We start from the raw sequence: 23,955 nt of genomic DNA on the forward strand, positions 1-23,955 counted from the left end.
GAAAATACTAAGTAAGGGTTGTTTCACATTAGGAACCCAGGCCCAAAGTCTGGTTCATTTGATCAGTGTGAACACAAACGTACTGTACTACAAGTCCACTTGAAGAGGTGGTCTCAGGCAACTGGGCTCAAACAAGGAAGTTTACTACTATAAGACATAATTCTAAACGGCTCCTGTCGACATATCTGAATGGATCTGAATGTATCAAAGAAACAAGCTTAGCAGCAGCTCAGCTCACAGCCCCCGAGTTCCTGAGAAACATATATTTGAATGTGAAACTATTTTATTTAATGTTTTAATTACAGCATCCTTTTGTTATAAAGAGAAAGAGTTCTCTGTGAATAATAATGATGAATACTCACCTTAAACCAAATTCCACCAAATTCCACCTAAGCTTGATCCAAAGACTACTGGACTAGGTTGAAGATCTTTTAGTCGTGTCTCCTCTCCTGCAAAATTCTTCTTCAGTTCTAAACTAGGAGGAGAGGTACAACATCTTTAAGATTTTCAACCAAGTCAAGTTGTCTTTTAATCAAGCTTCAAATGTACCATGACCTGATTAACAGAGAACCTACACAGACACCTAGAAATAAGTTCAGCTCAGCTCTCAGCCCCTCCAAATCGTTTTGAGGCTCAGTTTAAAAAGTCTAAAGCCTGTGACTCCCCAATGCAGGTGCCAAAAAAATAAAAAATCTAACAAATTTGACTGACAAACTAGGTGGAACAGCTGTTTTCGCTGATGGTAAATTATAATCTTCAATTGTTAGCAAACAGTTTTTTAAAAGAGCTAAAAAAGTAATGGCTCAATGAAGAATCCGATCTAATAGTTTTTTTTTGGGTGTCACATAAAGGCTCTTCTTGCAGTCAAAGGTGCTGAGCAATTCATTGAGTAGCTAAAGAGTAGTTATCCTCTTGATAAATGAAGACAAATCCCATCTCATTGCTGACATATTTTTGAGGACCTCGTTATTCAAAAGTGACTCAAGGCTGCACAGCCGCTCATATTTATACAAATGTGGTTGGAGGACACTTGTTGGAGTCGTGCTTGGATTCAAAATCACAATCAAAGAGAAACAAGGAGCTCTTCTTCCATAAAAGCCTTTTTTATGCCATTTATAGAAAGGTTTAAGAAGAGAGAGCTCCATACGTTTGTTTTATTGAATGTTTCACTGCTCGTCTTCTGTTGTTTGTGCTGCTGTGGGTCCTCTCAGCTGATCTCTCCAGGGAGGTCTTTATCAGCAGCACTCAGTTTGTTGTGTTTGAAGAGAGGACAGAGATCCTTGCACTGTGTATGGAAGATAAATACACCTAACAGGAAGTGATTTCAATCAGTTCTCCATTAAAGATACTGGCTATATTACCACGGGTTAAGGCTGTAAGATCGGGACTCTGACTTACCGTATACATGAAGATACCAGAACGTCTTTGAACTTCCTTAAAAGAGTTTTTATCAAGAATTGAAAACAAAAAGAACTTTATTATAACAATCAAACCTGCTTCTAATGGACATACTGTACTGTATCAATTCGTATCTAATGTCTTTTTTCTCCTGAAGAATTAACTTTATAATTAATTTAGTGTAAACTGTATCTGCAAAATCACAAATAATGCACTTTGCCAACTTCACACTGATCCATACTGTAATTTAAAGATTTCAAAGAAATCAACATAGACAGATTTAAATAAAAAGAAGACTCTTTATCCAAATGTGTAGATATAAATTGATCTATATCTTGTAAAATGTAATATAAGAAATGGCATATTTTATTACAAATTGGTCGACAATATGCATGCAGTTACAGAATTTAACATAAACTATATTTAAATTTTTTATTTCAAAATGGAAACAGTTTTTATGTAGACGAGGAGAACCAGTTTTTAGACTTTACAAGTTAAAGTTTGAACATTTACTTTCCGTCTTTCACCTCCATACTACTCAAACTGCTTAACTGAACTAAACTGTCAATAATTCTGAATCTAATGAGGGTTCGGTGGTGTGATTTAGATTTTTACATGTTTTGGCTGAAAGTATAGAGAGAATGACTTCACCAACTTAGAGAAACCCCTGAAAATCCAACATCACAAGACCGCTGTTGAAAGCAGCACAGGTGTGTAGCTTTGTGTGACTGTGAGGATACTTCTTCACTAAGGGCTTCAAAGAGGGAGTGACAGTGTGAGCACGATGGATTGGGCATCTTAATTTATATGACGAGGGTGAGGTCACATCAGCCTCAATAAAGAAGTACTGTATACGTCCTGATGTGCCACTGAGAGATGTTTCCATGAACATTGTAGAAAGTGAAAGACATTATCTGCATGGTGTGAAATGTTCAGTGCTACTCAGACACATGCAGAGTCGTCACCGCCAGAACAAACGCCCTGTAGCTTTAATGAGTAAACCGGTGATTTGCAGGTCCAAAGCCAACAGGAGCTGTGACAGATCAAAGTTATCAGTCAGACTTTAAACTGACTTCAAACTAAAAATGTTAACAATCCCAGAAATGGATTCCATTTAATTAATCTTTACATCTTGTGTTAGGTACATTTTAATCCACAGTAGTGTAGTCTGGAATGAACAGAAACACATTTTGATGATTTGTTTTTCACATGGCAGTCTGACTTGTGTTACACACAACACTCAGACATAAACCAATTGATCTGTCATTAACAAATCCTAGATTGATCATGGAGTCTTGACCACAGAGCCATTGCTGTTCTGTAACCTTTGACATATTCAGCCTCCAACAGTGCTACACAGTTTTATATAAGTATTTGATGGTACAGTAGAAGACCCCCAAATAGAATAGAGTTAGTTATTGTGGTGAAAAACATCACACAGATTTAATAACTCCAGACTCAAGATTCAAAATTTTTTATTGTCTATCACATAAAGAGCTCAGTAATATAAAAACACACTCACATTCACACTAAGACTCACATTAAGTCATAAAGGTCTGCATCATTAGGCCAGAGCAGAATGATGCATTGACAGAGACTTACTACCACGTTGTAAAGAATAATCCCATTTTTGACACATTTAACAAACTTTCACCCCACATGCTGCAGTAGGAGAGGAAAACCCTCTGGTGCTAACAGATACCACAAAAACTAAACATTTGTTTTTGTTTTATCACAGAAAAGACTTTAAATACACAGCTCTGTCCTTCGAACTCTCGTCACCCGACATGCAGAGACGTGGAAAAAAAACAACACTTTTTAAAAAACTAAATTCTGCACAATTCTGGACACATTTGAGCCCAAGGGTTCCTTTTACACTTTCAGACTTTTCACATCAAAATGTCTCCATATAGACGATTGTTTTTGACTTTTAATCTTGACATTTTCGGGCAACACACTGCAAATTGAAACGATTACATGTTGCAGTTTAATATATCAAAAATAACTATACTATCATATAACTAGAATCTTATCTCACAGGTCAGTACAATAATACAATTAGCTTCCTTAAAGTGAGAGTAACACACTAAATAAATTACATAATTACACTTAATGTAGACTTTGAAGGACTCCTTTAAGGACATTTTTCAAAGGGGGGAATATTATATTTATTATATTAAGAGTTAAATAACACCACAAAATCAACATTAAATTACATAAAGTACTAAGGAGGCTGATTCCACCATTTAAAACCTAAACTGTAAACAAAGCCGTGCTTAATTTGAACCGTCAGTGCAAACCATTTGAAATACATGTTATCAGTGTGTCCCTATGGCAACAAGCAGGAAAGTACTGAGATTTAAAAATGTATCAACTATTGTCCAAACATGACTGTAAAAACAGTCATTACCCATTTGAGTTTTTGTTCCACCATGTCAATAATATCTCACATGAGCATACCCTGTCAGATGATGCACATCAGCGGGCGGGAACTGAGTAGTGTAGGGTCTGCCTCAGCGACACATTATCACATGATGTAACAGACCAATGTCTATGTGAGTGATGGAAATCTTCTAAAAGCTAGAAATTAGTTTCAAAATGTAATATCATAGAGCCAGGAGATATAGAGAAAAAAATATAAATACACGTATAAATATATATATATATATATATATATATATCTTGTCATGGAACCAAAATGGTTTATGAGTATCTATATTTGGGGACAGTACTTGTTTTCAAGAATGTAGTCTATATTCTATTATTTTTATATCTATTTGTTGCTTTATATTGTAGCAGAATCTTAACACAAAGTAGAGATATATGACGTCTGTCTGGAGGTTGTGTACAAAAAAAAAGAAAATGGTGCACCAAAACGTTACTGTACTGTATATCTCACTGTCTGTTACACGGAGACTGACACAGAATGATTCAGTAAACTAAAGTTCATCATCCTTTTGCTTTGTGAGTACTTATGGGCAGCACGCGCTCACTCCTAAGTAGTCCTAACAGCTGTTTTTTTTCAGTGGCCCTAGACTTCAAAACATGACGCTGAAGGTACAACTCATAATCATGGAGTGTGGCGCTCGATTTCAGATTGATGTTTTAAGATGGGAACTTGTTTTAAAGAAATAAAGTGAGTATGTCATATGCCATGCCTTAGCTTGGTAACAGGCGTACTGTAGGTTACATGACTACTTTAAGTATTTATTACGTTTTATACATTATGCTTTATTAATAATTACTCTTCACTTCTTAATCTAATAATGCACAGATTATTCACCCCACACCCAAAAGAAACACATGTACCCTCTAATGGCCCCCGTCCCCTGAACACATCAGTCTAGAATATTCTTTTGAGGTTTCTAAACCTGATTATTAATGCAACCAATTCACAACCAGCTCATGCCTGTTTTCTAGCTTTACTGCTTTATTTTGAAGGTCTAATTGGACTCTGAAATACTTCTTACAAGCAGAAACCTCCGGTGCTGAAAAATGAAGCAAATGCAGGAGTGGAAAGAAAACTGCAATTCCTTGAGTGTCCACTTGAGGGGGGCTTCCAAAAACCAAAGAAGCCCCATTAGGTGGCATGTCAAAATGCCCTTTGTTAGAGCAGAATTAAAGAAATATACTGCCTGATAAAACAAGGTACAGGGCGTTAATGCTAGCTTAATAATGAGGTGGATGAGCTACTGTCGTGTTTCAGCAGCCATGTTTCATTTGGCCTCCATCAACTCCACCTTTTTTTTCTTCTGGATCAGCTGGAAGGTAGATGGTCTCCGCCATCTTTGGGCTTCATAACACCTCTTCAAAAACAAATGGGCATTGTCCCATGACTTCACTTTTACCTGCACATGCCAAAATGGCACTAGAGTTGTACCTAGATGGTCATATTTTGAAGCGTAGGGCCACAAACCAAGCTGCCATATTTAATGAGAGGGGACTTGTTACTGGACATCTTCTAACCACTCTTTATTTCGGTGGATTTAGCTCCTCTCTAGTTGAAAACATGCTTCTGCAGTCCCTTTTAAAAAGTTCTTTGGCATGACAGAACGGTGAGAGTCTTTTATTTTTTTCCCTACTATGGTGCTCCGTTGCAATTTGTATCACAGCAGAGAATAAACATGTATAATCATCTAATTCACAAACTGTTTCACAGCGTATATATTTACAGTATGTATGTAACAGACACATTGCTTCATGATGCTGCTTTGAACTGACAGAAGGGGGATCCAAATGTTTGCTTTCCGTTTCTTTTCTTTTTTGGTTTGTAAACAAAAAGCATGTTTGAGTTAATGCGATGAACGTTTAGTTGCCTTTTTGTTCAAAAGTGGAGGTTGAGCATTGCAGCAGCTGCTAAAAGTTACTCCACACAGTGGAGACGTTTAATTCAGTGCTGTACATTGCCAAAAACAAAAACAAGTCTTATACATTATGACAACTGGTGCTATTCAAAAAAACATCTGTGGTGCTTTTTTTAAGTTAGTTGTTTCCTTGCTTCAGACAAAATGTAGCTACACGATCCTGTACTGTACTGAAGGTGGTTGTTTGGCCAGTATGTCATCTGACCTGCTCGTCATGTCTTTGGATGGTTTTCTTTGACTGCTGTAGTTTCAGGGAATACACAGATCAGATAGGAAGAACATTTTGAGTGGCAAATTTTAAAAGCAAGGAAATTCAATAGGACATTTATTTAAATACACATCATAATGATTTTCTTGGGATTGAGTTTATTATTTTCTTATTAATTTTGGTCCCAGTGCTACGATTGTATTGGTGATTGCAAAATAGTTTCTACACATTGTGTTTGGTGTGGGTGAATATAGATGCTCACCTTGACCTTTGTATTTCTCAAAGTCTTTCTATCCGGTCAGGTAAACATAGTAACCCCCTCCAGAAACCCTTATGATTGATTCACAAAACAATTATCTTCTCCAAACATGCTCAGGGTCGGGAGATAAGTTATACTGTCATGCTGCAAAGAAAAGCAGCATTTAAAGGTATCGATGGAAGGAAACGATTGAACAGCAACTGTTAAAGTATAATGGACATTACAAATCCAGAAAGACATCAGGCAGTGTCTACAGTAAAATACATATTTAATGCCTCATTAGCTAAAGTTAGTCAACAGCTTTGCTAGCATTCAACCACTTTCTAGCTAACATTAGCTGTTGCTACTTACCTTTGGTTACTTAATCATTTATCAAATATGTTGTTTTACTTTTATCAATGACCAGATTTCCCTCAAGATTTTTTCTACCATTCTTTGTCTGCTTTAGCTAACATTTAACCACTTCAAAACTAACATTAATGTCCATGTGATAGACTTAAAGTCTAAGGAAACAGTCAATTTTAGCTACCATTTATTTAAATGCAAACTTAGCCTCTTAGGATATCCTAGTTTATCATAAAACACGATCAACATTAGCTAAAAAATGTATGAATTCTAACCAACCCTTTTAGCCTATCCTATCTTGTCATGTAACTCTATCAAACATAATGTTAGCTGAAAATTGCTAAAATCACAACACAGCTTTTATTGATTAACTTTTGTTACTTTATGAGAAATCAAATATGTTTGATTTACTTTAAAACATGGGCAGATGTTCCTACCTAATCATTGTACCTTAAGTTAGCATTTAGCTAACAATACTTGAGTATAGACTTGAATTTTTAGGTAACAGTTGTGTTAGCATAGAACGGTTCAATGCAAACTAAAGCTATCTTATCTTGTCATAAAGCTATCAAAGGGTCATTTTTATCGGGCCATCAAATATGCTGTTTTGTTTTTTCTTAAAATATGGCCCACTTTCTGATTTCCTCTATTTACGTCTTATCCGTTGCTGAGAAAATGTGAATCAGTTATGATAACAATAGTAAGATTTCCTTGGTTTATATCCCTCGGCAAACCTGGAAAACAGATGTAGAATATACATTCAAGATTTCCCACCCTGAGCGTGACGTCAGAGGAAAATGCCCACTGGGTGAATATGGTTCAGTGGTTCTTGTGCAGCCAGGCTACTCCAAAACTCACCACATAACCACCATTAAGGGACCTGAGGGGTTACTATGTTTGATACCAGATATATTGTGTTGAAAAGATACTTTCTAAAACTGTTTGAAAAAACATTTGCTGCCAAGACTCAACTCAACATTGTGGAGCCTCTATACATGAAAACTTTATGTAAACATACAAGCTTCTGTTTTCTTTTGTAACAAATGCAATACAAGTGGAAGAAGAACAAACAAAACTCATTGTCTCCTCTTAATTGTGCAGTCTTCCTGAGATGTACACAACTGGTTTCTTTTTTTACAGCAACAAAACATGTGAGTGTGTTCACTGTAGTCACAGGCGTAGACAACTCAGTACCTCAAAATGTCTGTTCAAATCTTCAATCCACTTAATGGACATTTGATCTTATTTTTGTGTTTTTACCATCTCTGAGAAGTCAGTGGTCATGATGCTTTTTATATTTGTTGGCACAAACACTAACAAGAATGTATGGCTGTTGTAACTCCTGCTCACCCCCACTCTTCCTAGAAATTTAAGCTTTTAAAGCAACTAAATTGAACTGTCAGTTTTTTGTATTTCAAATGTCTTGGTATGCTTGTTGTAGTTGTATATTCATAATGGTGTATATTACATCAATTTTTATTTATTAAAATGTTTAAATTTTCCAACATGACTTTTCTTGTTATTAAAAAAAAAACGGGTCCTGATAATTTGTTGCACCTTACATTTAATAAGTTCAGAGTTGTTTTTTTACAGGTTCAGATATACTCTGGATTTTCCATCTGACGCAGTTGTAATTTTAAGCCCCTGACATTGTGGTGTAAATATCGCTCATAAACGTATGGCCAAGTTAGAGCCAATAAGCATGTCAGCCTTAAAAATGACACATAAATCAGCGGGCCATAAACCAACTGAAACCTTGTCTTAAGTCTACAACGCAGTATGTCAGCATACAGAGATGACTTCACAACACACTTCCACTCTGTTTCTTAGACACAGATGCACAGCAGCGTTCTCCCTCTGCTCATTTAAAAACATTTACTGATACATTTGGATTTAGCTTTTTTGAATTTGGACAGAGGGCTCAGAGACGAGATATTGTTTGGCTCATTTCCTGACATGTCCATATTCCTTTTCGAGATGAGGCAGATACCTGAAGACACTCACCACTACGGCGGAGAATTCTTCTACAGACTGAAGAACTCCAGCCCAAGACCAACACCAAGCTCTCCATTATGCCTGCACTGTTTGATGCACATTCTGTCCGATATACACTAAAACACATGCAGAAGCACGAACACTCACACATCTCACAAAACGAGGTTTAACACACAAACATATTGTGTGGATGAGTGCAAACGACAACCAAGCCCACAGATATGAGAACAGACTGTCCAGTGTCCATTATGCACATGGCAGAGAGTACAGCCATGGATTCTAGAGTAAACATACAGCCTACCTGTCTTAGATGATAAGTCAGTTAACATCAGATCCTGTCTGATACGTCTGGCATGTCTTCAGATTTTAGTAAACTGTGTTGCTTCAGGGTACATAACTTTATTCAGAGCACCAACATATTTCATGAAGTCTCCTGTGTGTGACTTGTGTGTTCAGGGGGAACAACAGAAGGAGAGAAGTTACATGAGTCATTCAGAGTCCTATCAATCTATAAACAAAGACAGAAATACGCCATGTAAATACCAGCGCACCAGCCTTCAGGCGCTCCTGGCTCTTAAAGGGAACGAGAGCTGACGCATTACAAAGCCACCTAATCCATCCTCCTTGCTCTCTGTGGCCCAGACCCTGTGCTTCCGAGATCGGGCGTGTTCAGGGTTTTATGGCCATAAGGGACAGTTGTGGGTACTGACAGGTCATTTACAGACATGGCAGCATGTGGACCACAATTCTTGAATCTGGCTGAATTTTTGGATATCTGAATATGTCTTTATCAACATATGATACAGATGAATGTTTTCACATGTACTATATGTTTATGATAAATAATGGTAAACTAGTAGTTAGTTTACTATTGGTTCCTCATTTGTTCCCTAATAACTGTTCCAGATTTGACCATGCAGTTAACGGGGATAAAATGGCCGATAAAAAGTCACTAGAGATCAAATGAGGAATAAATGAGGAACTTGTCATAGGTTGGTTATGGCTGTATGGGACACAAACAGGCCATTAAAGATGTAGCAGCCTGTGGCAAGTAGAATATGTCTCAATCTACTTTGGGTGGAAACTGTAAATATTTGCACATTGGAACTACAACAATCCAGTCAGTGGAAGTAATGCACAACACATATGGATTCCAACCGCTATGAAACTCCACCGAAGAAGAAAATCAAGTATTTAAGTGTCAGCCGTGATAAGAGCTGTATGAATTCCTACATTTTTTTTTTTTTTATTAGTTTATTTAACTTGGACATACAGTAACATTTAACCATGCACAAGTTCCAGATGCACTGCTCTTAGTGTTTATAGCAAAATGCTAATGCTAATTTCAAATGATAAGGAAAGGAGTGTAATTGATGCCTTCATAATGTCCCTAAGCAAAGGATACACTGGGCCATTCTTTACGAAAGGAGAGAAGATAATATGACCCACAATTCCTTATGTTCACTAAAAAAGTGACGCACCTGTCAGCTTCATGAAAAAAACCCAATAATTTTTATTCAAACAAACTTGAGATTTACGTGGATAAATACGAGAGGAGAGCAGAATGAGCAGAGCAATATTCTCATTGTAACAACCATAGACTGTAAAAAGAATGAACAGGACAAGCTCCCCGGTGTAGTGAAGCTTTTATTTGTAGAGCTCCCCCTGCTGACTGGCTGCAGTATAGGTCATAAACCCCGCCTCCTCAGTGATAACAGATGGGATGTGGGTCAAACTGTAAAGTTAAAATACTCGTCACATAATTTTTTTCCAAACCTAAACTCTGCTGTGATCATTAGTTATTATCACCCTACATTGTGTTCAAGTGCTCATTTTTCTGTGAAGTTTGTTTTAAATAAGTTATTTGAGGTTGAAAAACGGGATTTTACGTCATATTTGACGATGATTGACAGCCGCCGATCTTGCGTAGCTCTCTTTGTGAATAGCAAAGTTACGTAGTGAAGGAAAGCCGAGACACCATTGAACTTTTCCACTCTGTGTTTGTCTCTCTTGGACTGACAGAGTGAGTTGTTCTGCTGTAAACACATCTAACCAAGCTGTGGGATGTAAGGATATCTGTGTTAACTTGGTAAGTTGAAATGTTTGTTTAATGTGCTGTTCGGGGGTAATGTCGTTAGCTAGCTAGCTAACACTGAAGTAGGCTAGCTGGCTGTGACGGACATTATTTATCTTTTTATTTCAGTAAAGAATGGGGGGGGGGGTGTTTGTTGTGACTTTGGTTCAGATTATTCAGAATTTGTTCAGAAATACTCTTCTTGCTTTGCTCCATGATTATGTGATTCATATGTTATATAATAACTTTCCTGTTTTTAACACTATTTCTGTTCAACAAGATTCATTTCTATTTAAAATGCTCTTTTGGATATTTCATTATCATATTTGTCTGTTATAACTTTTTAGTTTTACACTTAAATTTAAACCTCTCAAATCTTTTTGAGGAATTATAGCCAAAACAAATGAATTCTACTTTGCATACAGTACATCCTCTGATAAATAAAGTGAAGTACTTTGATTGCATTTCTGTGGTGTTCCTGTAGGTGACCATGATGCAGCCAGACTGAAGCAGCAGGTTGTGAAGGTGGACGCCATCATCTTGTCTTTGCAGCGCTGATTCTGAAGAGAACGCCTTCACATAGGACTCAAAGGTAAAATTATCTCTCATATGATTGGACCGTGTTATTGTAACCGCTATCAGCATCAAAGTCATTTTAGTAACAATTTATAATCTTTCTTAAAATGTAAGGAAGACTAGCAGAAGATTTTAACAGCCTCTATGGTTCTGCAAGAAGTCTAGTTCATGTTTAAATTGTTCTTCTTTCTGTCTTCAAGGAAATCAATGCTCAAAGGAAACAGCAGTCCATAGTCTGATTCCAGCTCCGGTGAGGTTCTGCACACAAATTGGCTGTCTGATTCGTTTAATGGATAATTACCACACAACACCAAATCAGTACATTGAATTGACTTTTTTTTTAGCCAAATACTGAAGCTACTTCTGCATATTTGTCATGAAGCACAAGAATCCAACTGACTGCAGTTTCTGCTCAAACTGCTGAAATCATGTCTCACTCTTTAAGTTTCACAGTTGTACTGTGAGTATCTGTATCTGAAATCAACAGTGTGTGGTAAAATCATTACATTCATGTACAAATGTACACAATACTTTTCTGCAGGCTTGTTCTCTCATTCCTTATCAGCAGTTGCAGTATCCTGTTTTACCACTTTAACTTCATCATCACACCTCATCATATTGGACCACCTGCACTCTGCGCTTTTGTGAATAAGAATGGTCAAAAGACTTTTCACACGTCCCCTTTCTGTGACACGCTGAGAGCCTGAAGCAGAACGCCTGAGTTAACAAAGTTCATAATCAGCTCATGCTATCAGATATCGTTATCTGGAGCTTCTGGCTTTGCTGAACCAGCTTTCTCAAAGAAAGCCTGGATATGTTGAACTTGCTTCAGATACAACAGCTGACCCAAATACTGATCAATAACTTAAACAACAGTCAAATACCGCCACCTAGTGTCTAAAGTGAGTTTTGTCTAAACTAAATGTGTTGATGTGTTTGCACTTCAGAAATAAAAGTTTCCATGGCTAACAAAAACCAGTGTAAACCAGTTCTGCTCATCTGTCTGTCCCTGTCCATAGGCACACTGACTTGAAGAGAGACAATTGGCTTCCATGTACGAGACACACAAGAAGGTAAAGAGCTGTCTCACTTTAAAGTGATATAAGAAGGTGGAGTCCTACATAATCATACTAAGTAATCCACAGTCCTTTCTAACACTGAGTTAATATAAACTCTACGTATATTAAATTATACAAGCTATACTAGCCAAATACTGAAGCTACTTGAAGCACAAGAATCCAATCACGTCTCACTGTTTAAGTTTCACAGTTGTACTGTGAGTACTTAGAAACAATAAATCACTGTAGCAAGGTAAATTTATCTAGTGCTGGTACACTCTGGCAACCCCGGAGCACATCGGGCCCTGATTGGATGGTCAAGATCCGGGTCAAATCCAGCGTCGCCATTGGCTGATACTAAAGAGCGAAACGTCTCCGTGGATGTAGTTGTAATATTTACGATCGAGTTGCTTAGTAACCATGGGATGGAATTGACAGGCACGTTCGGTTTTCACCCGCGCCTTGATGACGTCACAGAACGGTCAAAACCAAGGTTATAGAGAGAGGCTGTTTGAGCCGTTAGAGTTATTCACTTTAACAAGTGGATCATCACTGTCTCGTTCCGCCCCTCGAGACTTAGATTGGGTTCTCATCATAGAACACTCGAAAGCACTCTGATATGATACAAAAACTAATGAGAGAGTGTTCAACAAAATATATAACCAACAGCAACAGCCCTCTGACTCATTGGGGGAAAAACAGTCTAGTAATGAACACAAGCCAACAAACCATTCTACTGTAAATCACACATTACAAATACTAACAAACACAACACCTGCTTTTTAAAGCATTAAACAACTCAATATCTTCAGTTTATCCAGTACCACAAAGCATGCTGGGAAGTGGCTATATGCACGCATGGGTGGTGACGTAGTTCCGGTAAAATCTCAGCCAGCCTCATCATATCCGGTTAATTTCCGGTTTCTGATCGCTTCACTGCTGCTTCTAAAATCCGGTAATGTCGGGGAAAAGCTATACATTTCAACGGACTATTAGTTCTACAGCCGAACATTGTTGTGTGCCATTATGTACTGCATCCAGTAAATACAATTCAGCGCTCAGTTTTCACACGTTTCCAATGGATTTCGAAACAAGACGAAAATGGATTTATGCTATTAGGTGAGATCACTTCGTGGTTAGCCCCCATACCCGCGTTTGTAGCCGGCATTTTACAAACGAAGATGTTCGTGAGCCCTTATCTGAGACAGCAAGAAGATTGTTGAGGAAGGGAGCAGTCCCTGCCTTGTTCGAGTGGAACAATTTCTCTCTTCCACTTTCAAGACAGGCGGGGGTGTGGGAGAGGAGGGAGCGGCCAGTAGAGGAGGAGGACACATCATGTGAGGAGGCAGCTAGCATCACAAATGATCCGGCAGTTGTAGACCTAGCTCTCGATGAAAACAAGGCCCTAAGAAGTGAGATCGACCAGCTGAGAAAACAAGTCCAGACACTTCACTTGAAGGTTTGGCATTCACCGGTTTGCAGGCTCAGACAGAGACAGACGTTTTTTCACAAGGTAAGATTCCAGCATACCTGTTAACCTACTTTCCTGGGAGGCACAGGTGTAAATGTGCAAAACAGTGACAGTGACATTCTAGACAGCTGTTCATGTGCAGATTCAGCATTAGACATCTAAGGTCTGTCTGATTCACTAAAGGTTTGCATGTGTTAAAACATGTAGCTGATCTATGCATATCTTAATGAGTCCAGCTTGCTGTTGAATTAATGAAACTAGCATGCAGTGCTGCCTCAAAGTTTGTGTGTATTGCAGGATTTAAAGCATGTGGCAATGTAGAGGAATAGCAGCTGTCAGAATCCTTGTACATGTAATATTTAATACATATTATTGTGTGTGTGTGTGTGTGTGTGTGTGTGTGTGTGTGTGTGTGTGTGTGTGTGTGCGTGCGTGTGTGTGTGTGTAAGAAATCAAGGCTATGGTAATCATATTTTATGGTGGTTTTTATAAAAAATACAACCATTCAAAGTTGAATATTAACATCTAAATTGTATTATTTAAGGTTTGGATCTTATGACCTCCTCATGCGCTTCTGGACCCAAATAGAACCTGCAGTACCATCTATGGTCAGGGTGACACAAGCACAGAGAGGCAACTTCACAGAGTTCACTTTTCCAGCAGTAAGTACTGTTAATAATGAAAATAACAACAATAATTATTTTTCTCCTTTACCAGCTTGACAAAGATCAGTTTTGATAGAAATAAACTGATTTGGGAGAAACTTAATGCAGCTATTCATTTGTTCTGAACAGGCTCACTCCCTGCAGCCCATAGATGAGATGTTCATGTTTTTGAACTATCTTGCACTTGGTTTGAAACAGCGTGACCTTGCTGACCGGTACAGAGTCCACCAGTCCACAGTCAGTCGCATTATAACAACATGGAGCAACTTTCTGTACACTGTGCTTGGGTCAGTGAGGATCTGGATACCAGAGGAGAAAATTAGGGAAAATTTGCCAACAGAGTTTAAGGACTACGCAGACACCACAGTCATCCTAGACTGCACAGAGCTGAGGTGCCAGTGTCCAACATCACCGCTTCTCCAAAGCGAGGTATACTCTGCATACAAGTCCAATTGCACTCTCAAAGGGCTGCTTGGAGTTGCACCTCACGGGGCAGTCACCTTCATCTCTCCAGCATACAGCGATGCTGGATCAATTAGCGACAAACAGATCAGTTCTTCGAGACAGAGATTCCACTCTGGCTTTTTGGAAACATTAACCAACTTTATTCTGTTGCATGTCTCCTGACAAACTATGAAAATGGTCCTCTTGTTAAGTCTTGGTCCAAGAAGTCAGAGTAGTGTCGGAATCTGGGCTGCAACTGTTAATTGATTTTATCTTTTAGGGCGAAATGTTAATCGTGTAAATAGCAATTCTCTGTATAACATGAAATCTGTTTTATATTCTTCTAGTGCAAAATGTTAATCTTGTAAATAGCAATTCTCTGTATAACATGAAATCTGTTTTATATTCTTCTAGTGCAAAATGTTAATCTTGTAAATAGCAATTCTCTGTATATACTAACAGGAAATCTGTTTGGTGTTGTTGAAGTCATTGAATATTGGTTTGTTGAAATACATTCACTTTGGACCCAGATTTCTTTTGCTTACCTTCTTTTCTTTAGAAATTACATTTATACATGAAACAACATTCCTACAACAACATGCTATTGATCACATTGTATTGCAGAACATACATTTTATACATGAAACACTCCCATGCTATTGATCACATTATATTGCAAAACATACATTCTCACAAGTGTAAAACATTTCATTTTTAAGCACAATGGAAACATTATAACCAAATAATTAACGTAGTGCAAAACAACAACATACATTTAAAATTGAATCCATCATGGAGAACACACTGCTGACGCCTTTGCTTCCTACTGAGCATTTTTGCTTGGCAGTCTAATTTCAGTCTATCTATATAAGGAAGTGGGTAGGTACACAAGAAATGGTCAATTTTTTCTTTGATTTTAACTTCTGGTGTGACAGATCTCTCTAAATTTGGAGGATGTGACTCTCAATGTCAAAACATTTTATTTTTGTAAATGTTTACAATTTACAATGTTAATTTATTATTATTTTTATTTTTATTATATAAAGATATAAAAGTATAAAAGTATAAATTAAAAGGGTAGATGATAAATATAAAGTCGACATCGAATAGAATGCCAGGGCGAATGTATGCGTATGAATGGGAGAGTCACAATCACTGAATGAATGGGTGTGATTGGGAAAGTGTGACATTGAGAACCGAGATCGAGAAGTGAGAAAACCATATAAGCTCATGTCCACTTACCATTTTTATATTTTATTGAGCATAGGTGTTTTTTTTTATATATTAATATATTGCACATTCTTCTGCCATTGTGTTTTGATTAATACTCTTGGTTGGTTGTGTGTAGGAACAATACTGCTGGTATTTTGTTGTTTCGGCAGTGCTCATCCTGCAGCGTGTGTACGTGTCCAGCGACTAGAGGAGACCCTGCGAGGGAAGCAGCAGGCGCGGGCAGTCGCAGATGATCGGGACAATTTGCTGACGAACAGAAAGAAAGAAAAACAATCTCTCAGCCCTTAAAAGTGCAAATCTCTGTAACCTAAAGACAGTTGACTCCCCCAAACACCTCTACCATCCCATATACAGTTAATAAGTTGACACTACTTAAAGGGAGATCACTCTCAAATAAGACCTTCATTCTGAGCACAAGTTTTACATTGTCTCTGACAGTTTGAGGACAGTGAGATGAATTAAAATAATGATGAGAAGTTCAGCAAATAATACAATTGTTTGTTTTTTAGGGGGCGTTGAACTCGTAAACAACCACTAGCCTATACAAAGAAGTACCCCACTCTAGACCCCAATATAATGCCCGATGTAATCACATCTTAATTCATTCTATTGTTGTTCTGTATATATCAAAAATAACAGTGTGTATGGTTTTCTATTATTATTATTGCCTGTAGCCTAAAACACTTTGGTCAGCTGAAGCTGTTTTAAACGTGCTAGATAAATAAACTTCACTTGACTAAATGTGTCTGTGTTGCTGTTCAAATAAATACCAGTAGACGGCGCATTTTTGTTGATGCAAACTACATGAATGGCATCTCAGCAAACATACATTTTTAAAAACTGTCCTCATTATGAGCAGATTTTAATTGAAAGCTGAAATGTAATTGCAGGTTTAAGTGTCTGAAATCACTTTCTCTTGAAAAAACAAACAAACAATACAGATACCAAAATTCTAACAGCCTACTTACCTTTCTTAAACACTGTTGATCATGCATTTTACCCACATCACATCCACTGTGGTTCATGCAAAGATTCTGCATTCATAACTCTGGCATGCATCTCATATGATATGAGATATCGTGTTTTGTGACAGTGGCAGATTGTAATAAAGGAACAGCTTAGAGATTGATGCATTTCACCTGAGTAATTAGAGGCAGCTGATTCTCTCCACCTTCCATGTAATAATGACAAAGACTTTCCCAACAATGTACTGAGTGATAAGAAAATGACATTAAACATGGAACAATCAACAATAGCTTTATAGGATAACAAGTGTCCAGTAGATTGTGTGAAACACAATAAATGCTTTCTTTAAATTAAAGGACGATGGATCCCTTTAGTCCCGGTAGGCTGTTGTTAACAGAGAGAGAGGATGTTGATGCTCATTCATGTGATGGAGATGCTGCTAACGTAGTGGATATTGTGGGAGATACATATGGGAGATAATGAGGAGGATGAAGAGTACTGTCTGAACGAGCTGAATTAATATCGTAAGTAAGTGTTTTCACTTTGAAGTAAGCTATACTTCTGTCTTGCTGTTAGCTGTAGCCTAACGCTAGCTAGAATGTAACTGTGGCCATGCTAGCTCTACGTATCGCTGTTTCCATAGAAACGTAAAACCAGTTATTTTTAATGAATGCTGAGGTTATTAGCATTTGTTCACAGCTGAAGTGTCTTTTTAAATCTACAAATGCTTTTTCTGGCAACTTTAAATGTAAATGTTTGCGTTTTAACATAAAAAAAAACATGGAATAGCTTCGGAGGTCGGGGAAGTTAGTGTGAGAATAATTCTGCGGTAACTTCCGTTTTTCAAAATAAGGTGTTCACAATTAAAAAAAAAAAACAGTTTTCTTGGAGAAAACAATAATTATATGTATTTTCTTACATAAGTACACCATGATTCTGATATGGTTGGACTAAGTACTTCTTAGACTACATGCGCAGGTACTATGAAGTACTTTTACTGTGTACTTTGAGAAATCCACTGTCAAAGTTCCTTATAAATCACTATGAGTAATGAGTCTTTTTTTCTGAGTTTGATGTTGAGGAGCTGTGCAGTTGTGCAGATATGTGATTGATGATTTGCAGTCTAAAACAGAGTGCAATGTAAACAGAAAATATATAAGTCCAGTGAGCGTTAATGTAATGCATCAAATCAGTTTCCGCCTTCACTGTCATGTAGGGCCTAGGGACAACAAATGGAAACTAGCACTTCTGCTATAATCTGGCATTTTTACAGCTGTAATAGTTACAGCTGTTCATTAATATGCACTGTCCCTAACAAATAAATAAAAATGTATTGAGCTCAACTGTACTTTTGGCACAAACCGGCAGGACTTCTATACAGAGATGTTCCTAAATTAAAATTTGGTCTCAAAGGCTGAATGTGCGACATTTTACACATACTGTAAATATAGCAGAAATCCAGTATATCCTCTGTAAATATCTCTGTGAGTCATTACCAGTGTTGGGAGGGTTACTTTTAAAATGTATTCCCCTACAGACTACTGATTACATGTCCTAAAATGTAATCTGTAATGTATTCCCTTGGATTACTCAAGTAAAGTAATGTACTCTAAATACTTTTGGATTACTTTTAGCTTACTTCAAAATCGTCTAGCTGAGCGTGTTTATCTGGAACAGTGAGAACGATCTAATTACTGGAGAACGATCTAATTACTGTCTTCAGAGAAAAAGTTATGGAAGTACACAAAACACAAATGTGGTAAATTTTGTCCTGCAACCTAGTGGTGCCAATACATTTATGGACTAGATGGTAGGCTGCTGGCATGTACAACAGAAGAGGTCCACCACTAGTGGATTGTTTTTAATTCTGCCAAATGTGCTTTCCTTCATCATTCATTTTGCCACTTGTTATATTCTAAGGGCCAGATTTACTAAGCTCCCATTTAAAGAGTACTAAACTGTGTGTTCACTCCAAAAGTTTGCACGTTTGGTTGGTGGGCGTTTTGCGGGTGATCTACTAAGAAAATTTGCGTGAATGACAACAGGTGCAAACTTTGTGGAGGCGGTACTATTTAAGTTAGGCTTTTGCGTGTTCTACTGGTTTACATCACGGAGAGTTTGGACAGAAAGCAGGATGACTGCAAGTGCAAACTAGGTATTAGTGGGAGAGGCAAATAAACGCACAATACTGTTGAGTTACAGGAGATAAATCTGAATATTACAAAGAAAATTTTGGTTATAAGAAAACCTCAGCATTAAACAGGGCCTCTCTTTTCTTCCCTTCATCTTAAGAATGAAGTGTCATACATTGTGCAGGAGGTGTGAGCTGTGTCCTCTGTGGACTGGGCGCTCTACACTCCCCGTTGTTGTGCTCCAGACAGCTGGTCAGCGCTGTGTCTGATCGGACATAAATGCTCTGGAAAGAGGTATCGAAGACGGGAGTACAAACAGTGGTGAGGTCCCCCAATCCAAGCGTCCTACAGAGTAGCAGCAGCGGGCTTTAGAGGGAGGAGACGAGCGCATTATGGAGAGGAACGTACCAGAGGGGGCGAGCTGGGGGAGAGACGCACGACCTGAGAAAAAGGAAATCCCAGTTTAAAATATATTGTTGGCGAAAAGAGGGAAATAGGACGACATAAATGTCCATGTTGAAATTCTATACAATGCAGAGGCTGTGAATGTTCAGTTTTCTTTGGCTATATGGCAACAATAGCCTGTAGTTTAATCATGGTGTTTCTCTTCCTTAACGATTAGAATATTGAATCAAATTAAAAAATAAAGGCATGCCATTTATTTTTCTGTCATTTGAAAGATGTAAACACTGTGATGTTGCGGCCTTCTTGACCAGGTTTGTAGGTAAAATGTTCTCTGAATTTCCATGGCAAAAATGCATTTTTGTCCTCCTCCTGGTCGTTTTTCTCATCCTCTGCCATTGTCATTCGGTTGTGTGGAAAGTGCTCTCGCGCATTGACTTGCAGCGTACCTGCGCACATAATGCCACCTGCTTCTGCATCCGCACAGTGCAACCTGCGTGTAGTGCCGTAAAGTAATCCCTACAAGTAATCCTTTTTTTTTTGAGAAAGTAACTGTATTCAGAATACACCAATTTAAACTGTAACATAACGGAATACAGTTACTCTTATTTTGTATTTTAAATACGTAACGCCGTTACAACCCTAGTCATGACTGTCTACAAGGAGTGTAACACCCGAGTCCCACTGTCTGTGATGTTGTCTGAGCCGTATCTACACCGTGTTTACATGGACGGGACAGCCGGCCGGCTCATCCCCTTGCTTATAAAAGTTGTTTGTAAGTGAGGGACTATAGAAAAGATGCTTATTTGAATGTCACGTAAGCGTTTTTAGATCATGGTCATTTTGTGTAAATTTACATGCAATGTGAAGCTACGAGCTAACAAAAGAGCGCTAGCATTAGCATGCTAACACAACAATGCAGCTCGAGTTGTTTTGGTTTCATGCTGGTGCTCAAGGGCGACACCTGCTGGATCAAAAAATCACATATTCTTCCTTTAATGTGTCATAAACATAAGCAATGTCATAAAAAATCAAACCTTTTAGAATACACATGCTCAAAAGAGTCAAACACATTAAATTCTGCTATTCTAAAATAATTTATTTTCAAATAGTTAAGGACAAGATCACATAAGGAAAAGAAGAATGCTTGAAATTACAAGGATTTTTACAAAATCAAGAAAAAGAAGCTGTCATGTGTTACCAGAGATTATACTCTTTCAAAAACCAACTCCCCACAAATTAAAAAATAAATGCATGTGCTCAATAATTATATTAGAATTAAGTCTTCTCATGGGAGATAGGAGCTCAGTTGTTGAGTAGATAGTACAATTACATTATAAGGAGTTGGATTTTATTGCAAACATGATGCAAACTTTTGCAAAGAGTAATGTAGTGGACACAAATTCCCATGTACAAACCTAAATAGAAGATGATGATGTGTATAGATTGCCCTGCCTATAGAAATGTTTCTCTATTCCACAAGATTCTCTATTCCTGACAAGTTCATAAAGGTTTGCACATTTTATTTTACAGAAACAGTGTGACACATGCCAAAGATGGTACCATGAGCAGTGCCTAGCCATGGATGAACAACAACTCCAACATGCAAGAGTGAACAATTGGGATTGTGCTCTTTGCAGTTAGGGCAGAAAATAAAACACTTAAAAATGTCATGTGGTCTTACCAAATAAAGACATGTGAGCGTGCTGGACAAAACGTATCTCATATTTTTAATTTGATGGCTGTATTTTACATTTACATTTAAAGTTGCCAGAAAAAGCATTTGTAGATTTAAAAAGACACTTCAGCTGTGAACAAATGCTAATAACTTCAGCATTCATTAAAAATAACTGGTTTTACGTTTCTATGGAAACAGCGATACGTAGAGCTAGCATGGCCACAGTTACATTCTAGCTAGCGTTAGGCTACAGCTAACAGCAAGACAGAAGTATAGCTTACTTCAAAGTGAAAACACTTACTTACGATATTAATTCAGCTCGTTCAGACAGTACTCTTCATCCTCCTCATTATCTCCCATATGTATCTCCCACAATATCCACTACGTTAGCAGCATCTCCATCACATGAATGAGCATCAACATCCTCTCTCTCTGTTAACAACAGCCTACCGGGACTAAAGGGATCCATCGTCCTTTAATTTAAAGAAAGCATTTATTGTGTTTCACACAATCTACTGGACACTTGTTATCCTATAAAGCTATTGTTGATTGTTCCATGTTTAATGTCATTTTCTTATCACTCAGTACATTGTTGGGAAAGTCTTTGTCATTATTACATGGAAGGTGGAGAGAATCAGCTGCCTCTAATTACTCAGGTGAAATGCATCAATCTCTAAGCTGTTCCTTTATTACAATCTGCCACTGTCACAAAACACGATATCTCATATCATATGAGATGCATGCCAGAGTTATGAATGCAGAATCTTTGCATGAACCACAGTGGATGTGATGTGGGTAAAATGCATGATCAACAGTGTTTAAGAAAGGTAAGTAGGCTGTTAGAATTTTGGTATCTGTATTGTTTGTTTGTTTTTTCAAGAGAAAGTGATTTCAGACACTTAAACCTGCAATTACATTTCAGCTTTCAATTAAAATCTGCTCATAATGAGGACAGTTTTTAAAAATGTATGTTTGCTGAGATGCCATTCATGTAGTTTGCATCAACAAAAATGCGCCGTCTACTGGTATTTATTTGAACAGCAACACAGACACATTTAGTCAAGTGAAGTTTATTTATCTAGCACGTTTAAAACAGCTTCAGCTGACCAAAGTGTTTTAGGCTACAGGCAATAATAATAATAGAAAACCATACACACTGTTATTTTTGATATATACAGAACAACAATAGAATGAATTAAGATGTGATTACATCGGGCATTATATTGGGGTCTAGAGTGGGGTACTTCTTTGTATAGGCTAGTGGTTGTTTACGAGTTCAACGCCCCCTAAAAAACAAACAATTGTATTATTTGCTGAACTTCTCATCATTATTTTAATTCATCTCACTGTCCTCAAACTGTCAGAGACAATGTAAAACTTGTGCTCAGAATGAAGGTCTTATTTGAGAGTGATCTCCCTTTAAGTAGTGTCAACTTATTAACTGTATATGGGATGGTAGAGGTGTTTGGGGGAGTCAACTGTCTTTAGGTTACAGAGATTTGCACTTTTAAGGGCTGAGAGATTGTTTTTCTTTCTTTCTGTTCGTCAGCAAATTGTCCCGATCATCTGCGACTGCCCGCGCCTGCTGCTTCCCTCGCAGGGTCTCCTCTAGTCGCTGGACACGTACACACGCTGCAGGATGAGCACTGCCGAAACAACAAAATACCAGCAGTATTGTTCCTACACACAACCAACCAAGAGTATTAATCAAAACACAATGGCAGAAGAATGTGCAATATATTAATATATAAAAAAAAACACCTATGCTCAATAAAATATAAAAATGGTAAGTGGACATGAGCTTATATGGTTTTCTCACTTCTCGATCTCGGTTCTCAATGTCACACTTTCCCAATCACACCCATTCATTCAGTGATTGTGACTCTCCCATTCATACGCATACATTCGCCCTGGCATTCTATTCGATGTCGACTTTATATTTATCATCTACCCTTTTAATTTATACTTTTATACTTTTATATCTTTATATAATAGAAATAAAAATAATAATAAATTAACATTGCAAATTGTAAACATTTACAAAAATTAAATTTTTTGACATTGAGAGTCACATCCTCCAAATTTAGAGAGATCTGTCACACCAGAAGTTAAAATCAAAGAAAAAATTGACCATTTCTTGTGTACCTACCCACTTCCTTATATAGATAGACTGAAATTAGACTGCCAAGCAAAAATGCTCAGTAGGAAGCAAAGGCATCAGCAGTGTGTTCTCCATGATGGATTCAATTTTAAATGTATGTTGTTGTTTTGCACTACGTTAATTATTTGGTTATAATGTTTCCATTGTGCTTAAAAATGAAATGTTTTACACTTGTGAGAATGTATGTTTTGCAATATAATGTGATCAATAGCATGGGAGTGTTTCATGTATAAAATGTATGTTCTGCAATACAATGTGATCAATAGCATGTTGTTGTAGGAATGTTGTTTCATGTATAAATGTAATTTCTAAAGAAAAGAAGGTAAGCAAAAGAAATCTGGGTCCGAAGTGAATGTATTTCAACAAACCAATATTCAATGACTTCAACAACACCAAACAGATTTCCTGTTAGTATATACAGAGAATTGCTATTTACAAGATTAACATTTTGCACTAGAAGAATATAAAACAGATTTCATGTTATACAGAGAATTGCTATTTACAAGATTAACATTTTGCACTAGAA

At 37.4% G+C, this 23,955-nt stretch overlaps 2 long non-coding RNA genes across 2 annotated transcripts in view; one reads left to right on the forward strand and one right to left on the reverse strand.

Annotated features, from left to right (window-relative positions):
• LOC132988575 (uncharacterized) overlaps window positions 1–23,955 on the reverse strand; it is a 116,235-nt gene that overhangs the window by 87,235 nt on the left and 5,045 nt on the right. The window lies entirely within an intron of this gene.
• LOC132988560 (uncharacterized) lies at window positions 10,169–11,650 on the forward strand. Its single transcript, XR_009675822.1, has 3 exons — window positions 10,169–10,658; window positions 11,069–11,235; window positions 11,420–11,650. It is a non-coding gene; the product is annotated as an uncharacterized LOC132988560 (long non-coding RNA).

This window comes from Labrus mixtus, chromosome 14 (assembly GCF_963584025.1).
Source record: "Labrus mixtus chromosome 14, fLabMix1.1, whole genome shotgun sequence".
In the NCBI taxonomy this organism is placed as follows: Eukaryota; Metazoa; Chordata; class Actinopteri; order Labriformes; family Labridae; genus Labrus; species Labrus mixtus.